Source organism: Rhinolophus hipposideros, assembly GCF_964194185.1.
Source record: "Rhinolophus hipposideros genome assembly, chromosome: 21".
Taxonomy (NCBI): Eukaryota; Metazoa; Chordata; class Mammalia; order Chiroptera; family Rhinolophidae; genus Rhinolophus; species Rhinolophus hipposideros.
This window is the reverse complement of record NC_138067.1, coordinates 19,926,754-19,945,886: the sequence shown is the minus strand read 5'-3', so window position 1 is coordinate 19,945,886 and position 19,133 is coordinate 19,926,754. Positions and strand designations below refer to the sequence as shown.

General features: G+C 48.6%; 1 protein-coding gene across 2 annotated transcripts in view; it reads right to left on the bottom strand.

Annotated features, from left to right (window-relative positions):
* ZFHX3 (zinc finger homeobox 3) overlaps nt 1-19,133 on the bottom strand; it is a 270,690-nt gene that overhangs the window by 239,517 nt on the left and 12,040 nt on the right. Inside the window, exon 1 of one of the 2 annotated variants that reach the window (XM_081032307.1) lies at nt 6,503-6,621. The exons of the other annotated variant lie outside the window; for it this stretch is intronic. The gene's annotated coding sequence lies outside the window, so the exon portion shown is untranslated. Of the gene's footprint in view, nt 1-6,502; nt 6,622-19,133 lie in introns of those variants that run through there. 2 annotated transcript variants of the gene reach the window in all.

Here is a 19,133-nt window from a genome sequence, read left to right as displayed (position 1 = left end):
GGACGCTTTGTTTGGGGCCAGGAAAAAGAGGTGGACTCAGGCCCCACTGTCTGACACATCCCTTCATACTCGGCCTGGCGCACACCACTGAATTCTTGGAGGGGAAGCAGGTTGGAGGCAGAAGAAAGGAAAAAGGAAACAGGAGAGGAAAGAAAAGGGGGAGGGGATATGGCCTCTTTATATAAATCGTAGTTTTTAAGAAATTCTCAACACAACATCAAACTCCCCTACATGTGTGTTAAAATAATCAATTCAACAATATACCAGAAGCACAATAACAAGGGTTTTATTTTATTTTATTTAATGAAGAATGTCCTTTGGGTTTGCAATTCTTTCCCATCAAGCGACCACTTCTTGGGGCAGCATAAGTGATAAACAAAAGATGACCCTTTTCACACTTCCCCCAAATGATTCTAGAATCCCATTTTCTTATTTTTTCATTGTAGCTGCATTTTTGTTCAAAATCTGTACTAATCTGACTTAAGAGCTCCGAGCTGAAATTTCACATCTCCTCCAAGTCAGCCAGTGTTTTAGAATTTGGATTTCTATTGAGACTGTTCCAATCGCCAGTGAGGCCTATGGTAAAAATGTGCTTCATGCTGTTCCGTTTGTCTCTCTGCAGACAAATAGAAACTGTGAAATTTAAAGAATGGATAAAAAAAAAAAAACTAAAACAAAGAGGTTAAAAAAATAGGACAAATGTTTTTGCTTTTGTGTCTCCCCGGAGCAATTGTTTGGGGGAGTCTGCATTGACAATAACCATGAGAAGGCCATCTAAAGGCGATGGGCACACAAGGGGACTCCTTGCCTGCTGCCTTTGGTCTGCGAGAAAAAGCACCTTAGCTCCGTTCTCCAGGAACAAAAGGCCAGGGCCATGGAAGGGGGGAGAGGTTACTGGGGCTTTCACATGGAGCCAAGTGTCAATGCAGGTTCATTTTTCACCCGTCTTAGTAGGAAAGCAGCTCACTGAACTTCCTAATGACTGCTTTTCCCTCTCTCCCTATTATTTCTAAACCTAAAAGAACAAAACAATAATATAATTTCTTTTAACCTAAAACCCATCATCCTATTAGAGGAAACCCTTGAGGGCCTACCCAGTCAGTTTTCCCTCCTTCCTTTCCTTACTCTACCTTTTTTCTTTTTTTGAAGAGGAGGGTTTCCAATTGTAGATCATATGGAAATAAGAGACCCTAGACATTGCGGTCATTTTCAGTAATATTAGAACGGCCTTCATGTCTATGAAAAGGCAGAGAACAGAAACATCAACGCAAAATAAACCCTGAACAGGGATGGAAGGTAATAATGGTGGGGAGGCTGTGGGCAACGCCTGGAAACATTTTCTTTTTTTCACAGCACGAAGTTGCTAATCCCAGCTTCAGATATGCAACTGAATCCAAGTTATCATTACAAGATTGGTTTTGGGGGGGAGGGGAGCGCATGGAGAAGTAGACAATAACATATATTAAAGACACAGATAAGGTGTGTGTGTGTGTGGGGGGGGGGTGCTTCAGAGAAAAGAAGCTGAGATGAAGCACTGCATGCCATAAGAATACCAGAGCAGTGGATGTCGGAGTGTTTAACCAGATTCGAGGCTGGAAACATCTTCCCCAGCAGGCGAACCCTAGGACGAGGCAGTGACACGCAACTCTCAGCCTTTGAACCCAGACCTGGCAGTTTAGGAGCATGTCCCCCCGCTTCCCTAGGCAGCCACAGGCTCTGGCTGAAAAGCGAGGTGGGGGTAGGGATGAGAGGGCCCTGCGAAGAAGCACAATAAACAACTCAAATATGAACGGAAATGACATCAGCAAAGTGAAGGACCTGTTTATTGCAGATCAAAACAAAACAAACTTCCAAACCTTTTGTGTACACACGATAACTCTATAAAAAGCCCTCCTAAAATGTCACCAGGGTCAACACATCAGCATCCCAAGAAAACAGATAACAGTTACCATGGTCGGGAGGAGGGAGGAAGGGGGGTTAAGGGAAGAAGATGGGAGGGGACATAAAACCAGAAGGGGCCAAAAACCAGCTGACTATTCCCCCCACTCTGCTGATCCTTAATATTTATTGGTGTTTATAATCTAAAAGCCATGCTCTGTGTTTCACTTAATACAAGGCCAGACAGTGCTGTCTAATGAGACAGCATTACAATCAGCTTGTAATACTGAATTTTTAATGCTGCCAAGGATTCTGTTACATAATAATATGAAAAACAGAAGCTGAAAGTGGGCTCGTGGTGACAGGACACTGGGGGTTCCATGGAGGCAAGCACCACAGCCTGTCTTCCCTTCCTTTTGACTTCCCTCTCCCTCTTGATTTGCAATCAGCCCTCCACCCCTATGCAGGTCAGTGTGGAAACCCAGGATTTCTTAGGAAGTCCACATTATCATTACTATTATTATTTTTCTGATCCAAAGTTACAGTTCTCAAGTTTGAATTCTAGCTTATCTGGGGTTAGAGGTCTGAAATGAACATTTTTTTTGGTGGGGGGGGGGGGCCAAAGAGACAAGGAATAAGGAGAGGGGGGGATAGCCCATTTTAAGCAAACCAAACAATTTGTGGGGGGAACCACAGAGGGAAAAAGAACTAAGATGCTAGGGGTGGAGGGGATTGAAGTCGGCCTACCATATTCACAGCTGCTGCTCGCAGTTTACATCGGTGTAATTTAAAAGCATATATATAGCGGCCGATGCTCCTCTCTGCAATACCCCAAGACTGTAAATCTATAACCACTGCAATGATTTAGTGATTAAAAACATGATAACATATTGTGTAACTGCAAACCACAGAACCCCTGCCAACTCTCCTCTAAAGATAAAGGGGGAAAAAAAATACAGAAAATGTGTTGCTTGCAGCGATCTTCCTAAACCCAAAAGATTTTAATAAAAGAACCTATACAGTAGACGAATTGGAAAAGGGTGAGTGAATTGTATGTGAAGCCAGCACAGGGAGGGGTGGGGGGAAAGAGGCAGCTTTATGTGGGATTCTTTTCCTTGTACTAACAAATTATGACCTAAACATGCCTTTTCTTTTCTCTCTCTCTCTCTCTCTTTTTAATAGTTTGTTGTAACTGGACTAACTGGTCTTGTGTGCTGTCTTGCATATTCAAAGCTGCTTTGTAATCGGATCTGGAGACCCAACCTTATTTGCCTGAACTCAATAGGGGTTTTTTCCTCCCCCTCCTCCCTTGTTTTGTTTTGGATTCGGTATTGTGGGTTTTCTGTTCTTGCTGGGAGCAGATATCTACGCAGGCAGAGGCTCTGGTGCCTTTAAACTACAGAGCAAACACCTGAGAGGAGGAGGCACAATTTGTAACATGGCAGGAGGAGCCTAAAATATACACACAAAAAAAATAAAATCAAAGCAGCTGTAGGGGTTTTGGCCTCTGAGCAGCTGACCTGACCCCAATTCTGTATATTCTTTTATTTCTCCATCACAGGATTCCTGCACCTTGGGTCAGATTCGAACTCAATGTGACCCTGAGGAGAAGGCAGTCACTGAGCCTAGAGAACTCCATGTTTAATGGGGTGTGGGGGGAGTGTAAGTGCATATGCATTCAGACTCCCCCAGTGTAGACACACACACACACACACACACACACACACACACACACACACACACACTTGTCTGTACTGCTAGGCCTTGGGGCCAGCTCCAGCCCAGCTTTCTTTGCACACACTACCCAGAGCTTGAACTCTCTTCCTTTGGGGGTGGGGGGTGCAAATCTTCATGTCACAACTCTACCCATAAACACATGTATGCACAGACCAACACTCCTCCAGAGACTTTATATGTTTAAAAAGTCTACAGATCTGAGTTGCCTCCTCTCTGGACCTGAGCAGGGCAGTTTATTCAGAGAAATCAATAGGAAAGAGCATTTGCAAATATTTATATAAGCCCTGTGCGTTTCAGCATTAAGTAATTAAAAACTAAAACTCGGAGAGGGGGAAGGGAGGAGACACATAGAGGAAAGCTGCTGGCCTAGAGTGGGTTTTCCTGCCCATACCTCATTTCCCCAAACCACAATCCTTTCAAAACTGACTCCGTGTACACTTTTTATGAAATCCTGTTCGTGCACCATTTGCTAGACTATTTCAAAATCATCTCCAAATATGGATTCACCTACCACCAAGCTTTCAAGCCTGACTATAAGATAAGTGTCTGTATTCTCTCTCTCTCTCTCTCTCTCTCTCTCTCTCTCTCTCTCTCTCTCTCTCTCTCTCACACACACACACACACACACACACACACACAGAGCAATCCTTACTTTTGACATTACTTCAATCTCTGGTGTAGTATTCTCTCGTATTCATATCTCTAAATTACTTGCACCAGTTAGATATCTAACAGTTTAAGATAAGAAGAAGGCCCCGGAAGTGGTAATTCAGTAAGTGAATTCCCATCCCCTAACCACCCCCCCACAACACTTTCCGCTTCTTACCAGCTACAGGATACCTATACTTTGGGGATTAGGTACCTGAAACCCCTACATGTAAACAGATTCGTCAAAAAAATGTACAGTAAAATGGAGTTTTAAAATGAACCACTTCCAGAGTGGACTTCCCCTATATTGTTACGGAGGGCTGGGCTGTGAATTCTGCTTGGGCGGCCTCTAAATCCGCTCGAAGAAGTGGAGCGAGGCAGTGGAGCACCCACGCTGCAGATATTGTAGAAATTTACAGTAAATGTAGGTACACGATTGCAGCATGCTGCCCTATTGATTATGTAGATTGTGATCAATCTTCTCCCCTCTCCCAGTTCCCAAGGCTCTCTCCGAAGACCTCCAAATAAGTTGGTCTGCAACTAGTCATTCTCCCAAAGTAGGGAGAAAAAAAGTAATTTTTAAAAAAACATAATAAATCCTCAAGTGTCCCCACTGAAAGGGCTCAGTCCTTTTTTAATTCCAAAGTGAATTTACGTTCTGTAATTTGCATTGCAGCCACGCGATCACCGTATGTCATATTCTTCAAAGGTACTTAACAAACTCCCTTTTAAAAGTCAGGAGAACTGGAGGCCAGAAAAAGGCAATCAGCCTTTCTTCCATATAATCCTTAGATCAAATTTCAATAATTGAGACCAATAAAAATTGTCATATTTACCCTACTTCAAAGCAACAAGGGGGAAAAGTTAAGAGTGTGTGATTTTTGAAAGCACTTGTAATCAAAGAATTTGCCCCAGTCGAAGAAATTGCACATTTTCAAAAGTCATATTCTGAGCAACAGATTAATTTGCAAAGTAAAACGCGTTTTTACATTTTAATAGCTCAACAAAAAGCCTGCGAGTACTGCGTCCATATGCAATTTAAATGCACTGAATAAAATACACCTAGCTCTACTCTCCAAAACATATGCAAAAAGATGTAGATGAAAATAATGTAAAATTCTGGACCGTGGTTTTTGCATCTAATGGAGAAAATACAGGGAAAAGAGGAGTGGAGCAGGACGAGGGGTAAGAGTGGGGAAGGCAACGTAAACAATCACAGATTCGCGTGAGCACACACACACACAAAAAAAAAAAAAAGAGAAAAAGAAGAAAGAAAGAAAAATAAATAAATAAAGGAATCCTCCGATGTCTCTCAATTCAGCCGGCCAAGAAGAGGCTGGCAGCCCGGCTAGGTCTAGCCCTGGCCGCCGGCGCAGCCACTAGCCCCCGGGAGCCCCTAGTGTCCGGGGCAGAGCCCCTGTGGGCGCGCGCAGCGCTGCCAGTGGGGCAGGGCGGAGACCGCGCAGGTAGAGGGTCGGGCGACCGCCTCACCCCTCACCCCCGACCCCTGTCGGACTCGGGGCTCCGGCCCTGCGGCCGCGTTCCCGGCAACTCGAGCCCTGGCGCGGAAGGCGCCCGACCGGCCAGCGGTGGCGACGGCGACGGCAGCAGCGGCGGCCGCGAGGCTGCTCCGGGCCGGGTGCGCGCCCCGCGCGGCGGCTCAGCCCGGGGCCCCGGCGCCTCTCGGGGTGGGGCAAAGTTGGGGGCCGGGGGCGGCGGGGGCGGGGGCGCTCCACACCGCGGACCCCCCCCCCGCCGGCCACCGCCTTTGTCTCGCCGCCCGGACCCCGGCCGCCCTCCCGCCCTCGGCCCCGCGCCCCGGCCGGCCCTGCCCGGCGGCACCTCCAAAGTCGCAGCGCGGGCCTCGCCCCGGGCGCCTGCACCCTCCCGGGGGTCGCTGGCGGCCGGCGGCGGCGGCGCGGGGGCCGTGGAGGAGGGGGCGGCCCGGGCTCGGCGGCGGCGGCGGGAGGAGGAGGAAGAAGAGAAAGAGAAAGTTTGGCGCAGGGGGAAGGCGAGCGGGACGCAGCGAGCGAGCAGGGCGCGGGCGCGGGGAGCGCGGGCGGCGGCGGCGGCCGGGCGCGGGAGCCGGGAGGGGGCAGGACGAGCCCCATGCAAAGCAGCCCGGGCGCCCCGAGGAGCCCCGCGTCCGGGCGGTGGCGGCGGGAGGAGGAGGAGGAGCAGGCGGCGGCGGCGGCGGCGGCGGGAAAAAAAAAAAAAAGAGGGAAAAGTTGCCACTTACGCGGTTGCTTCTCCGGCGGCGGCGGCTGCAGCGGCGCTGCTGGCGGCGGCGGCGGCGGCGGGAGCTGGCGGCGCTTTTAATCCCGAAAAGAGGCGCTCGGGCCGCGGAGCCCATCAAGGCAGCAGCGGCGGCTGGCGGGGGTCGGCGGCGGCGGAGGACGCGCTGCTGGCGGCGGCGGCGGCGGCGGCGGCGGAGCTGGAGCGCGCTCGGCGGAGCCCGGGGCGGGAGGCGGCCGCAGCCGGGGAGCCGGAGCCGCCGCCGCCGCTGCCGCCGAGCAGCATGGTTGGCGGGGAGTTTACAGCCCCCGGAGCGGGCAGGGGCCACGGAGGAGAAGCGGCGGCGGCGGCGGCAGCGGCTCTAGGCTGTAATTGGGATGCAAAGCAGGCGGCGGCGGCGGCGGCTGCGGCCGGGAGGAGGAGGAGGAGGAGGCGGCGGCGGCGGCGGCTGCAGCGGTCGGAGGGGACGCGCTGGAAGTGGGAGCTGATGAGTGAAAAGAAAAAAAAGTCTTTGGATCTTTATTCTGCTAATTAGTTTCCTGCAAAAAATGGCTGTGATTAATTCAGTGCGCATGTGCTTCATTACCCAGGCACGACGGGAAGGGCTAATTAGCCACCTTCTGGATCAATAAGATTCAGCAAAAAAGAAAAGGGGGAGGTGGAGGGAGGCAGAGGGGAGGAAGGGAGAGAGAGAAAAAAAAAAAAAAAAACCAGGGGAAAGTGATGAGCAGGGCGAGGAGAGCAGGAAGAGAGGATGGGAGAAGAGCCCAGGAAGAGGGAAGGAGGCACGAAAAGTTTATGCATGTATTAAAAACACACACACATACATACACACACACACACACACACACACACACACACACACACACCGAGAAGTTAAATTCAGAGAAGCAACAATAGGAACCTGGATAAGATTTTTTTTTAATATTTTTTCTTTTTTTTTCTTTCTTGTTGTTCTTTCCCCCTTTCTTTTTCTTTCTTTCTTTTTTCTGGCAAATGCACCAATGTTTAAATTAAATAGGAAGAGAGCATCTTCAAAGAAGAGAGGAGTGAGGGGGGTAATAATGGAGTGGGACAGCTTAAAGCAAAGATTTAAGTGAAAGAGCAGACTTAGAATAGAGGCCACTTTAAATTGCAAATCTGAGATTTTTTTAAACGAGGAAAATTACCTCCCTTCAAATCAGAGGACAAATAAAGAAAATATGGAGAAAACTTTAACACGTACCATAGACTAGACAAATATATATATATATATATAATATGTTAATTTTGTCTTCTGAAATAAGACGCAATCAATCTTCTCTGGTTCTTTAGAAGGAGAGGGGAAGAGGGGAGTGATGATTAGAAGAAATAAAAGGGGGAAAGTGAATCAGAACTGAAAGGGGGTAACTTAAGGAAAGACAAGAAAAGGAAAAGTTGCACTTGGAAACAAGTCCAACTTTCTACCTTTCTGGACTTAAGAGAAAAGTAAAATCAATTTTCTCGTGTAAAACCTGGAAAGCAGATGTTTTCAAAACACAGGAAGCTATTTTGCCATCAAAAGCAGGGATGTAATAAAGGCAGTGAAAAATAATTTCAGACTAAATTCGTAAGAAAGAAAGCCAATATATTTAAATAGCGAGGAAAGGTCTAGAGTGGAGAAAGGGGGGGAATTACATACCCCTTCCCTAATGCCAGAAAAAAAAAAAAAGTCTTACAGCTACCTCCAAGAGTTTGGAGCAGAGTCTCTAAACCAAAGGGCTTGAAATGAGAGGATGGATTTCAGATAAAGACTAGGAGCAGTACATCCCACCAGAACCTAAAGGAGATCCCTGGAATCAAAGACAGCACCAGGGACCCTGCTACTGTACCGATTCCCAGTACATCAAAGCCATCATTTAGGCGGGGGTACGGTACCTCCAAAAAGCAAGCAAACAAACGCAGAAAGAACACGAGCCTCTCTCTCTCTCTCTCTCTCTCTCTCTCTCTCTCTCTCTCTCTCTCTCTCTCTCTCTCTCTCTCTCTCTCCTCCCCCTTTGAAATCCTACCATAAGCGTCACTGCTACTGCAATAGATTTTTTTAATGACAAGTATGTATTTATGTAAGTTCTAAATATGAACTAGTACCATTGAAATTACAATGTCTGGAATAAAATAAAATGCAATTTGCACTTTAAGTGATCTGCAAATAAATGCAAAAACATTTTTGTTTGTGAAGGCACCCTGTACCATCAGGTAGAGAGCGCACACTAAAACTTATTTTTCTTAGGAAAAAAAAATATTTTTTACCCCAGCCTAGATGGATTATTTATTTTAGAGAGAATTTGGGAATGAATCGGGAAATCTGTTTGTTTAAAAAGGAATTCTTCCTTTTGAGAGATTTTCCCGTGCTCTTAAGAGCATGCAGTTTCTTAGTCAAGACTAGGGGGAGAAAACCGGTTTAGGATTTTGCAGGGTTACCTCATCTAATCCGTCTGAATTCACTCTGGGAATAATGCTGTTTTATTTAGGGGGAAAAAAGAAAATACATTTAGAAAAATCGGGGGTTTCCTCTCTATGAGCCAAATCCTGATTGCCATTCAAACTTTTCCTGGAAGCTTTTCCATGCGGGACAGTTGATCAATAAAGCCAAGTCCAGCCTGGCTGGCTACAGGTTTCACCAGCCAGTGCCTGCAAAACCTTTGTCATTTTCTAAAAATAAAAAAGCTAAAAGTTATTGTAGAAGAAGGGGCTTTTTTTTGTCCCCTGCACAATGTGTCTTTTGTGAGGTTAATGCCATTCTGGGCTCTCGATAGCCCTGGACAATGGGAACTCTCCAGGAGCCTGCAAAGACTCTGGCTTTTTTCTTTCTTGATTTTCTTTCTTTCTTTTTTTTTTTTTTTTTTTTAGGGAAGGATGAAACATTCCTACAGTCCAAACACAACTTCTACTTTGATTAAATAAATATTTATCTGTATTGTAGCCATTGTATATTTTTACCTTCAGTTTGTCCGGTTTCTGATTATTATTTTAAATTTTTCCTTGGCAACAGTTAATATATATATTTTTTTTCCCTTTCAGTCCAAAGTGCAGGTCAGTGTAAAATGTAGCTGACTGATGGAAGACTGGTAAATTCTGAATTTTTCCATAATACATCAGGTAAGGAAAATTGTTCAGCCCCTCAGGAGTATATTTACTTCCTATTTATCTGTCTTCGTAAATCTGCATAAATCTGTTAGTTTATTTTTTTAAGATGCAGCAGAATTAAATTTCTCCTAGTAGATCTTGAAAACTCACTTAAATGCTATGTATTTAATTTCTTTTAAGAATGTAAATAGTACTAGAAGTGAACTTGTAGCTTGTTTTTTATACAAAATAGTGCGGAAGAAGTCAGTATCTCCACTGGTATCGGCTATTTGGGGGAAATTCTGGATATAAATGTATTTCATGTAGCAATATAGGAAAACGTCAGCTTAATCTGGTAAATACTTATGCTAATTTTACTGAGTGAATTCATTATAAGGAGGAGAGGTACCAAGCTTGTATGACTGAATTATGCTTAAGCGATAATCCAGCATCTTATATGGGTTATTTTATGTACAAAATGAAAAAAGAAACCAAGAAATTCAGAATCTAAATCCTTCATTTAGTTGGCAAGAGGGCAGAAAATTTTAGACCAATCTGTTTTGAAGATATTTACAGTAGGGAGAGAAAGTGGAATGTAGGCTAAATATTGCATTGATGTGTATATTTCTCCGCCTCTTGCTCAAAGGAATGGATATATACATATATAAACACAAAAATATATGCATAAATGGGTACATAAATATACATTTGAATGACTTTAGATGTCTTTGCATCTCTGTGTGCGTGAATATATATGTGCACACAAATATACAAGGTGCACATGAATGCAGGTACTGTACAGAGCGGTGTGTGTGTTCTCTCGCTGGGGGTTTTTGTTTCCAAATCTGTTTGAAGTTACTTTTTTTTGCAAATATAACATAGAAGTGTTGGTTTGATGATGAAGATATAGATGTTGAATTTGAGTGAGAATCTGCTCCCCTGCGATGTTCAGAATCTGGAGTTGCACTATGAGCAGTTATTCTTTGGTCCAAGGTGCGATGGGCCAGTCTTAAGGGGACAGGGCTGAAGAAGGTCTTAGGAGATCTTACTTCCACAGAGCCTAGCGTTTGGGCCCTAGGTTTCCTTCTGCTGGGGGTCTGAGGGACAGAAAACACAAGTGGGGGGAGGAGGAAGAAAGAAGAGCACCCGTGTAGAGGCAGGGGAGGTTGAAAGGACGCCTCTCCGTGCACACTCCAGAGCTGGACCTAAGAGAAGGGTTGCAGGGTGAAGAATGTACGGGTCCCTTTCTGAATGTGTCTTGTTATTCTAAGTCTGTTGTATGTACGTGTTACTGTCCTTTCATTTGCCACGACAACATATGGATTCCATAAACGCAGACATGCCGACGTGCATCTGTCTGGCTAGTTAGCACGATCCAAACATCCTTCTTCGTTCCGCTGACTCCGGCTCTTCCTCGGGCTCCCCGGCAGAGCTCCGGGCCTCCCTCCCTGTGCCCCAGGCTCGCAGCACCCTGCAGTCTCGCCCTTTCGTGGTCTCCTCGTCGAATCCAAGGTGCCTCGCCGAGGAGGTGGGCTGCTCGCCGCCGTGCGGGGGTCAGAGGCGCCGCTGCCGCCGGCCTCTGAGCGCGCGGGGACGAAAGGGTTAAGTTGCCCGAGCCCAGGGAAGGGGCTGCGCTCGTCCCAGAGCGAGGTGCAGCCACCAGCAGCTGTGATTTAGGGGTCAAGTCCGAGATCACCTTTCTCCTGCCTCTGGAAATGGCAGAAGATGAGGTAGGGTGGGAGAAACAGGAGCGAGAGGCAGCCAGGCGCGCACTTGGGGCTCCGTCCATCCGTTCCCCACCCCCAGCCCCCAGTCTACCTCCTGACCCCCAGACAAATCGAACAGTTCCCCTTTCTTCTAGGGGTGCTGGTGAGGTTATTCTAGGCATCCGCAATTGCTCCATCCGCAGGTCTGTCCTACGGTTAAACCACTGTGCCCCGAGCCTCAACCACCAAACCACAAAGTTTGCTCTTCATGTGCCAGAGGGTGAGGAGCAGAGGCTGGGTAAAAATTGCTCCCCGTTGGAGGAAAACAGGGGTGCCCTCGATAGGGTGGGGGAATTTGGGTGTTGGCGCCAGCCCCTCAGACTCTGGTCATGCTCTTCGCAGCTGTGAGCGGAAGTACACAGTGGTGTCCATTACGTGCAGCTTCTTGCTTTGTACCCACATTCTCGGTCAAAAGCTTTCTCTCCTTCCCCCACCCTCCACCTCCCCAACTCAGGCAGCCTGCAGAATACTTTTGTCAAAATATTTTTCACGCCTGAAAGATAACCAAAAACCAAATTCAGATTTGTTTCTGAGGCGTTTCACTGCAAAAGAGCAAAGCGTCTGAAATCCCCTTTTGTTTTGGTGCTGCGCCGCGAGGCACAACTCCTTGTGGGTGTCAGTGCCCAGGTAATGTGCTGGGGACTGTATGGGGCGCATACACGGTGTCCACAAAAGGGGCTTTAATTGAGAATGAGCTTCCCAAATTCACCCCCACAAGGTTGGACTTTAGGGCAACGACAGTTCTTTTGGAAAGTTACTCCAAGAAAAAAGAGTTTGGGGTGGGAAAAGAACTCGCTGGAAATGACAGAGAGTAAGGGGAACTAGATCCCCGAGGGACAGGAGGCAGGTGGGGGGTGCTGAGAGTTGACAGGGAGTTGAGCGAGGGAGGAGGTTCACAGACTAGGCGTGTAGGGTACGGCCGACGAAGCTCCGCGATGCGCTCCCCAGACGCTCCCGCCAGCTTCCAGAGTAAGGGCAAATCACCCCTATTTTAGCTTTTGCTTCCAGGGCCAAGAGCGGACCAGCTGGTCCAGAAGGCAGCTGAGGTCTGTCTTCGGAGCCCTGCCGCCCCCTAACCCCACCAGAGCTTCCAAACCGCGGAAATCAAACCAAATTGGCCGCTAGAATCTTGAGAGGTTTCATCCCTGGGGCAACGGGGAGGGAACAAGCCTTTTTTTTTTTTCCTTTTGAACTCCCGATTCAAAAGAGACCACAACCTACTCTTGAGTGCCATCCCAGTACATGGATTGTGGGTATGTTTCATTCTTTCATTCTCCCCACACCCCCCACTCCATTTCTCAGAAGTAAAACCTTTAATGAATTAGCCCCAAACTTGGAGCGCCCGGGTCCTTGAAAGAGTTCCGAGTGATAAAGCCTGCCCTTCCTTTCGAATACATGGCGCATTGTGAAAATGCAGGGCAATTAGACAGTTCCAGGGTTTGAGTCAGATTCCCAGTTTCCTCGGCTCCTTTGCAATGGAAATCTGAAATCCAACCTTGGGGCAGGAGGCGCCTCGGAGCTGGTGGCTCTTCTGGGTTCTGCGCCGCCCGCACCACCGGCAAGCGCTGGCTTCCCTTTTGGTGACTTGGTACCAGAAGTTTGCACTACATCTAAAGCCTGGGGCGGGTGAAGAAGAGACGGACCTGACCTCATCTCAACGCAACAAAGTGAACAACTCAAGGGCAGGACACCCTGGGTCCAGCTACCTTCGCTTTAGGGATTTCTAAGGGCAGAACTTGGGGGGAATGACTGAGGCTTCCAACTTGCCAGCTGGAGGCAGAAAAAGGGATCCTTGAGAGGCACAGGCAGTGGGCTGGGGAGCAGGGCTGTAAGCGGGCAGCTGGGACCTGGCGCCCGTTTGCACAGAGCCCGCTAGGGCGGGTGTGGGGAGCAGGTAGGTACCCACCGCAGCACGTGCATTGTTGATACTGCCACGCAGCGTGCGCTAATGGAGGGACGCGTGGATGAGCATCTTCCGCTGCCTGCATTTCTTGCAGGCATGGCTTGTTTAATAGCCAGGGAATTGAGTGCTTTATCCACCACCCCCCCACCCCACCCCACCCCTCCCTTTTTTTTTTTTTGCTGAGAAGTGTAAAAAGGAACCTATACCGTGTACACATTCTGAAGAAACGTGCATGTTTTTCCTTGAGAAATACCTAGCGCCATAATATTTCTGATTTAAGGGGCGAGGGAAATCTTTGAAGTGAAGGAAATCAGTGGGGGACGAACTATCTTTTCCTGATTTTTTGTGCCTGTCCTCAATGCCCGTAATGGGATTTAAAATGAGACACTCCCAGTCCTCATCCTCCCTCCCCCTCCATTTCGCTCTCTTCGCCCCAGAAAACATCTGCGGTAGCCGACTGCACGTCTAAGGGGACGGTATAAAGAGAAACAAGGTTTGGGGCGTGCATCAACTTTCTTTTTCTTTTCAAATGAAGCTGAAAAAAAATTCCAAGGACAATTTAAGCACTAAACGACATCGAACAGATATTTTCCCACAGCAAAAATTTTCTAATTCGTTTGTTTCCCATTCTTAGAAATAGAGGAAAGAGCAAACCCGGTCTTCCTGCACGCGGATGGCACGAAATTTGGGGCCATCGCTTGGTTAAGGCTGGCGGGTGGAGGGCAGGGCGCAGTCCCGCGGGCTCCGAGGACCCGGTATGCGCCAGGCCCGGGCGCGCGGGCTGGGGCGCCAGTTAGCTGGGCTCCCCAGCAGATGTCCTGCGGACCCGGACTGTGCCAGGGCAGCGGGCAGGGCAGTGGCCCCGTGTGGGCGCGGCCGCCTCCCAGTTTAATTTGAGGGCTCAGCGGGGCAGCAGGGACATTGGACGCCAGTCTCTTCGGCCCAGGCACGAGGCGCACCCTTTCCTTGGCTGCACTCCTGCCTCCAGGGCTGGGCGTTTTAGAGACCAGGCGCTGTTCCCTCCCTCCAAAGATCCATAACCTCAGGGATCCGGACAGTTTCCCGAGACACTGACCACAGCTCGCTCACTCAGCCAGGGCGCGCGTCCCTAATGGCTGGCTCACCCACTCCCATTTCGGGAAACCTTGATTCTCCCGCCGTCTTGGGGCTCTTGAGAGGAAGCCCAAGTGCTCAGGCTCCTGGCGAGGCTGCCTGGAGAATTTAAGCCAGCGCAAAACCGCAGCACTGGTACCCCCGCGCCCCTCACAGGTGCGCGCACCAGGTGGCCCCCATGGCCCCACCGCCGGGTGGGAAAATGGCCCCTGGCGGAACAATTCCAGCATCCACTGAGCCCCTGCGGGGCATCCCCCAGAACAACCAACAGGCCGGGGGCCTGGCCCCAGCCGCCAGCTGGAAAGGGTTGGGCACCACCGCGGGCGCACCTCGTGCCGGTGGCCTGAGCTGCCCAGGCCCAGCGCCTGCCTGCAGCTCACTTTCTCACTCTTGCACCTGGTCGCTAGTGGTTCGATTCACTCGTCACCGCCCTCGCCCCGCTTCCCAGCTTCTTCCAGGACATAGGTGCTCCAACTGTGTCCTGCAGGGCACCAAGGTGGGGGTGTACTGTCGATGGGCGGGGGTAGTTGAGGGCCCTGAACCCAACTGTAGGAAGACATGGGGCGGAGTTCTCGGGCAGCTGCTCTTGGCTGAGGCCTGGGGCCAGAGGGCTGTTCTGCACCTGCTGCCCCCCAGAGAGCTGGGAGTGGACAGCCCCCTGGGGCCCTGCTGGCCACTGAGGCCGACCAGAAAACGGGCTGTCCAAGGAGGTGGGAGTGGATATTCAAGGTTAGCGAGGGACCTACTCCAGCGCTTGTGTCTGCAGGTTTGGTTCTGCACGCCGCCCTCCCTCTCATGTTGTCTGGGGAGAAAAAGGAAAGCAGGCAGATTTGTGTCGACCCTTCTTCCCGCAGTCAGAACGCTGCAGCAGGAAGATTTGCTCACAACGACACTTAAGCCCTGACACTTGAATGCTAAAGGTTAAACTTACAGTCTTCAGGGAAGGGCTTCCTGCCAACTGGAACAGTGGTGCGAGCTCCCACAGGCTCTCCTCCACCCCGCCCTACCCACCTCCAGGTACAGCCAACATAACGGTCTTTTGACATTTGTGCACTTCGGCAAGAGGTGCCTTGGGTGCCGGCTCTGCCCACCACCACTCCCATCTTCAGGGAACCTCTCCTGCTTTGTCTCCTCCATTATTTAGCCTGTGGCTGTTTGTATCTCAGTTTGCCCTTGGGATCCCTAACCTCTGGGTTCCTACTAGTTCCTGTTGTAGAGAGGAGTAAACCCTCCTTTATCACAAAGACTCAAGGTTCACACAGGTGGACACTTTGGGAGAAGCCACATTTGTCCCTTGTCCCTTTGCTCTGGGTACTTGGTAGCCCCTGCAACTTGGCACAGGCAAAATCAAAATCAATACATTGAACTCAGTGCTCAGCATAGAGGGATTTACAGGGAAACCCTGACTGTAAGAAGGCAGGTGGGGACCAGATTTTCAGGCAGGGAAGTGTCCCCAAAAGGAAGAGCCACGGGGGGTCTCTATCCCTGGCACTCTGTGCTGAGAGCCTGAGAGGAAGAATACCTCTTCCTTCTCTCTCATGCCCTCCTCCCCCCACCAATGATGTTGAGATTCAATTCAGCGCCCTTAAAAAGGGCAAACCTGCAGGAGATGGGTGATGTAGTAAAGGATATGGGGGTTAGCTCTTAGGAGCCTGGCAAACTGACTCTTTTCTCTTCCTCCCTCCCCCCCCCCCCAAGGCCCTACATTTATTGAGCACCTACTATGTGTTAGTTCCCTGACACCTGTATGTAACTGTATTCAATTCTCCCAGTGGCCTTGGGAAACTGGTATTATTACTCTTATGTCAGCTCCAGAGATTAAGATCACGCAGCTATTAAATGGATCAGCTTGAATTTGAACCCAGTTCCATCTGGCTTTAAAGCTATTTCTAGTACACTGTCTGCTTCTTTTTTATATTTTTATTTTTTAAAATATATTGGGTTGACAATTGTTAGTAAAATTACATAGATTTCAGGTGTACAATTCTGTATTACATCATCTATAAATCCCATTGTGTGTTCGCCACCCAGAGTCAGTTCTCCTTCCATCAGCCACTGTCTGCTTCTTGTCAAGGATAGGAGAACCAAGGACCCATGGGAAAATAAAGGAGAGATACGCAGCACAGTATGGGCTAGAGAAGGAAAGAAGAATATTCTGGGAAAGGTGCTCTGGTTTGGATATGGACTCAGGGCTGGATTCAGGGCTAGGAGACGTGCCACTGAAAGTCATGACAGATGTTTTCTAAAGGCTAAAAGACAGAAATGACAAAGAAATACAACAGTGTGAACAAGCCCCCAAGATGACAGAGACATACTATCACCCCCGAAACAATTTAAACAATTCCCAGTGTACCTCTGGATTTGCAGGCCTGTACTGGCTATACCAGGGGGAAGTTCAGACCAGGCCTTATTTTTTTTTCTTTGTAATTTTCTTACTGTCTGAAGCTCAGACATGTTCCTCACTTCTATGAGTCAGCAGGGCTAACAGGAAAGGATGATCAGATGACCAATTACTCATGAACAAATATGAGGAAATCCAGAAAACTGGGGAGAGGGCAGCAACATTCAAAGGGCTGGCCTTTGGAGGGTCTCCTGGCCGTGGGGGCAGGGAAGTGGATATGTGGCAGCAGGCCTGCAACCCCCTCAGAAGCAAAAAGCCTGCTTTGTCCCTGCTGAGGTTTGGCTATGGGAGCACCTTACGATGACTGTGGCCTCCACGTATGCCAGCAGTACTGAAGCACTGCTCTGGGGGGGTGTGCAGCAAGGGGATGTGGTGGTCAGGTGAGTGGTGTGGGCTGATGTCTCTTCTATGTGTTTAGCTGGTCTGACCAGGCCTGAAGCCAGTGTGTGTAAGTGGTCAGGACTGGCCAGGCCCACACAGAGGGCCTGCTGAAAGCCTTGTTAAGGAAGTACTCCTGACCAGGCAATCCAATTACATAATGCTGCAAAAATAACTCTGGGCGGGGAGTCTTGTCAGAGTGACGTGTTTTGTTAAGGGAGAGGGGTATCAAATATCTATCTTTCAACCCAAGGGCTGAAAGTACACTTGTGGCACTGATGGACTCTCCCTCTCTCCACCGAATAAGGGAAATTGGCGTGGGGGCAGAAGCAGCAAAGATGAACATTCCCCCCCCTCCTTTTTTTCCCCAGGGGGCAACTAAAGCCCACTGTTCAACTTAGTTGAACTCTGCCAGCTCCAAGTCCAAGTACAGAGTCACACATACTCAAATTAGTCTCAGAGTGGTCCCTGCTGTAAATGGATCAAGGGAGATTGAAGGAAAGAAATCAGGGGAGGGAGAGGAACAAACTAGATGAAAATGAATGAAAAAGGTTTTTGCGTGTGTTTTGTTGGTTGGCGCCTCAGGATAGGGGTGACTTCTCTTGTTATTTCTATCTAGACTAGACTAGGCCTCCCATTACAGTGACCAACTGGTCTCAGTTTGCCCAGGACTGTCCTAGATTTCAAACTGTATCCCAGGAACCCCTTAAACCCTGGAAAACTGAGACAAACGTCACTCTCCCTCCTATTTGGCTTAGGCCAAATTTCCACAAGGACACAGAAAATTACGACCAAAATAAAATAGATTCTTTCAATTCAAAATTATTCAAAGAATGACCTAAATAAGCTATTTCATCATAGATGCGAACGAAGACTCTATTTCCTGGAATTTGCAGAAAGCCATATACTTCCCCTGAACCCCCAACCGTTTTGGGCTCTAGAGCTTTTCAGATGGAAAAACTACCTGTTCCATCTACTTTGCTTTTTCAGGTAAAGTCGCCTGACATACCTTTGCCATTCTAAAATGCCCCGAGCCCCTGCCATGTTTCGGTTGGGGGCTGTATTATATCATTTTGGGGAAAAAAACAACCAAAACTCTGCTTGAAAGTCATAGTAACTTGTCTTTTTTTTTTTTTTTCACCTAATCTCTTTTGTGAAGTCTCAATTCCTCCCTGTGGCATCATGGTCCCATACTGAGCTGTATCAAACTCCTTTAATATATTCTCCTTGAGTCTGTTAGCATTTTCTTTTTCCTAATGTTGATCATCACAGCATCTGATCCTTTTCATTCTAAACTGCAGCCTTCCAATCCATCCTTAATCTAGACCCATCTGACCCCCTTCCCAAGGAGACCAGGGAGGATAAGCCACCCCCCACCCCAGACACCCACAGCATCTGAGCTTAGATGTACATTCATCTCCATCTCCATTCTTCTTTAAAATCAAAATGTCTTTAAACTCCTTGAGCTAATTATAAAAGCAAATAGCTTTCCCTCCCTGAGTGATATTCCTGGGCCCATAAAAATACAATTCGATTCGGAAACCACCTTGTCACAAACATGAAAACCCGCATGTTTAGGACGCAGCAGAGAGGAAAGGGTGAAGCGCCAGAGCACCCCCCCCCCCACCCCCGCAGGCGCTGCCTTTATGGAGTCTATTTCCAGTCTGTTTACCTGGCAAGGGCCACGTGACCAATCCAGAAGGAAATGCTGACATCATTGTCTCTCTCGCACACGTGTGCAGCCTCCCTCCCTCCCAGCCAGCTCTGCCTGCATTCCGGCATCCATCCTCTCGCCTCTCCAGCGCCCCAGCCCCCTCCCCCAACACTCACGCCTTCTTCCACTTATTTCTCTTTCTCGTGTCACACTTTCCTTTGTTTTCTTTTTCCTTGCAGACTATCTTGGACACAGACACACACACACTCTTGGGGGGGGGGCTTTTCTTTTTCCTTCAACAAGCCTTTTTCCTCCTTCATTCTCTTTCAGATAGGG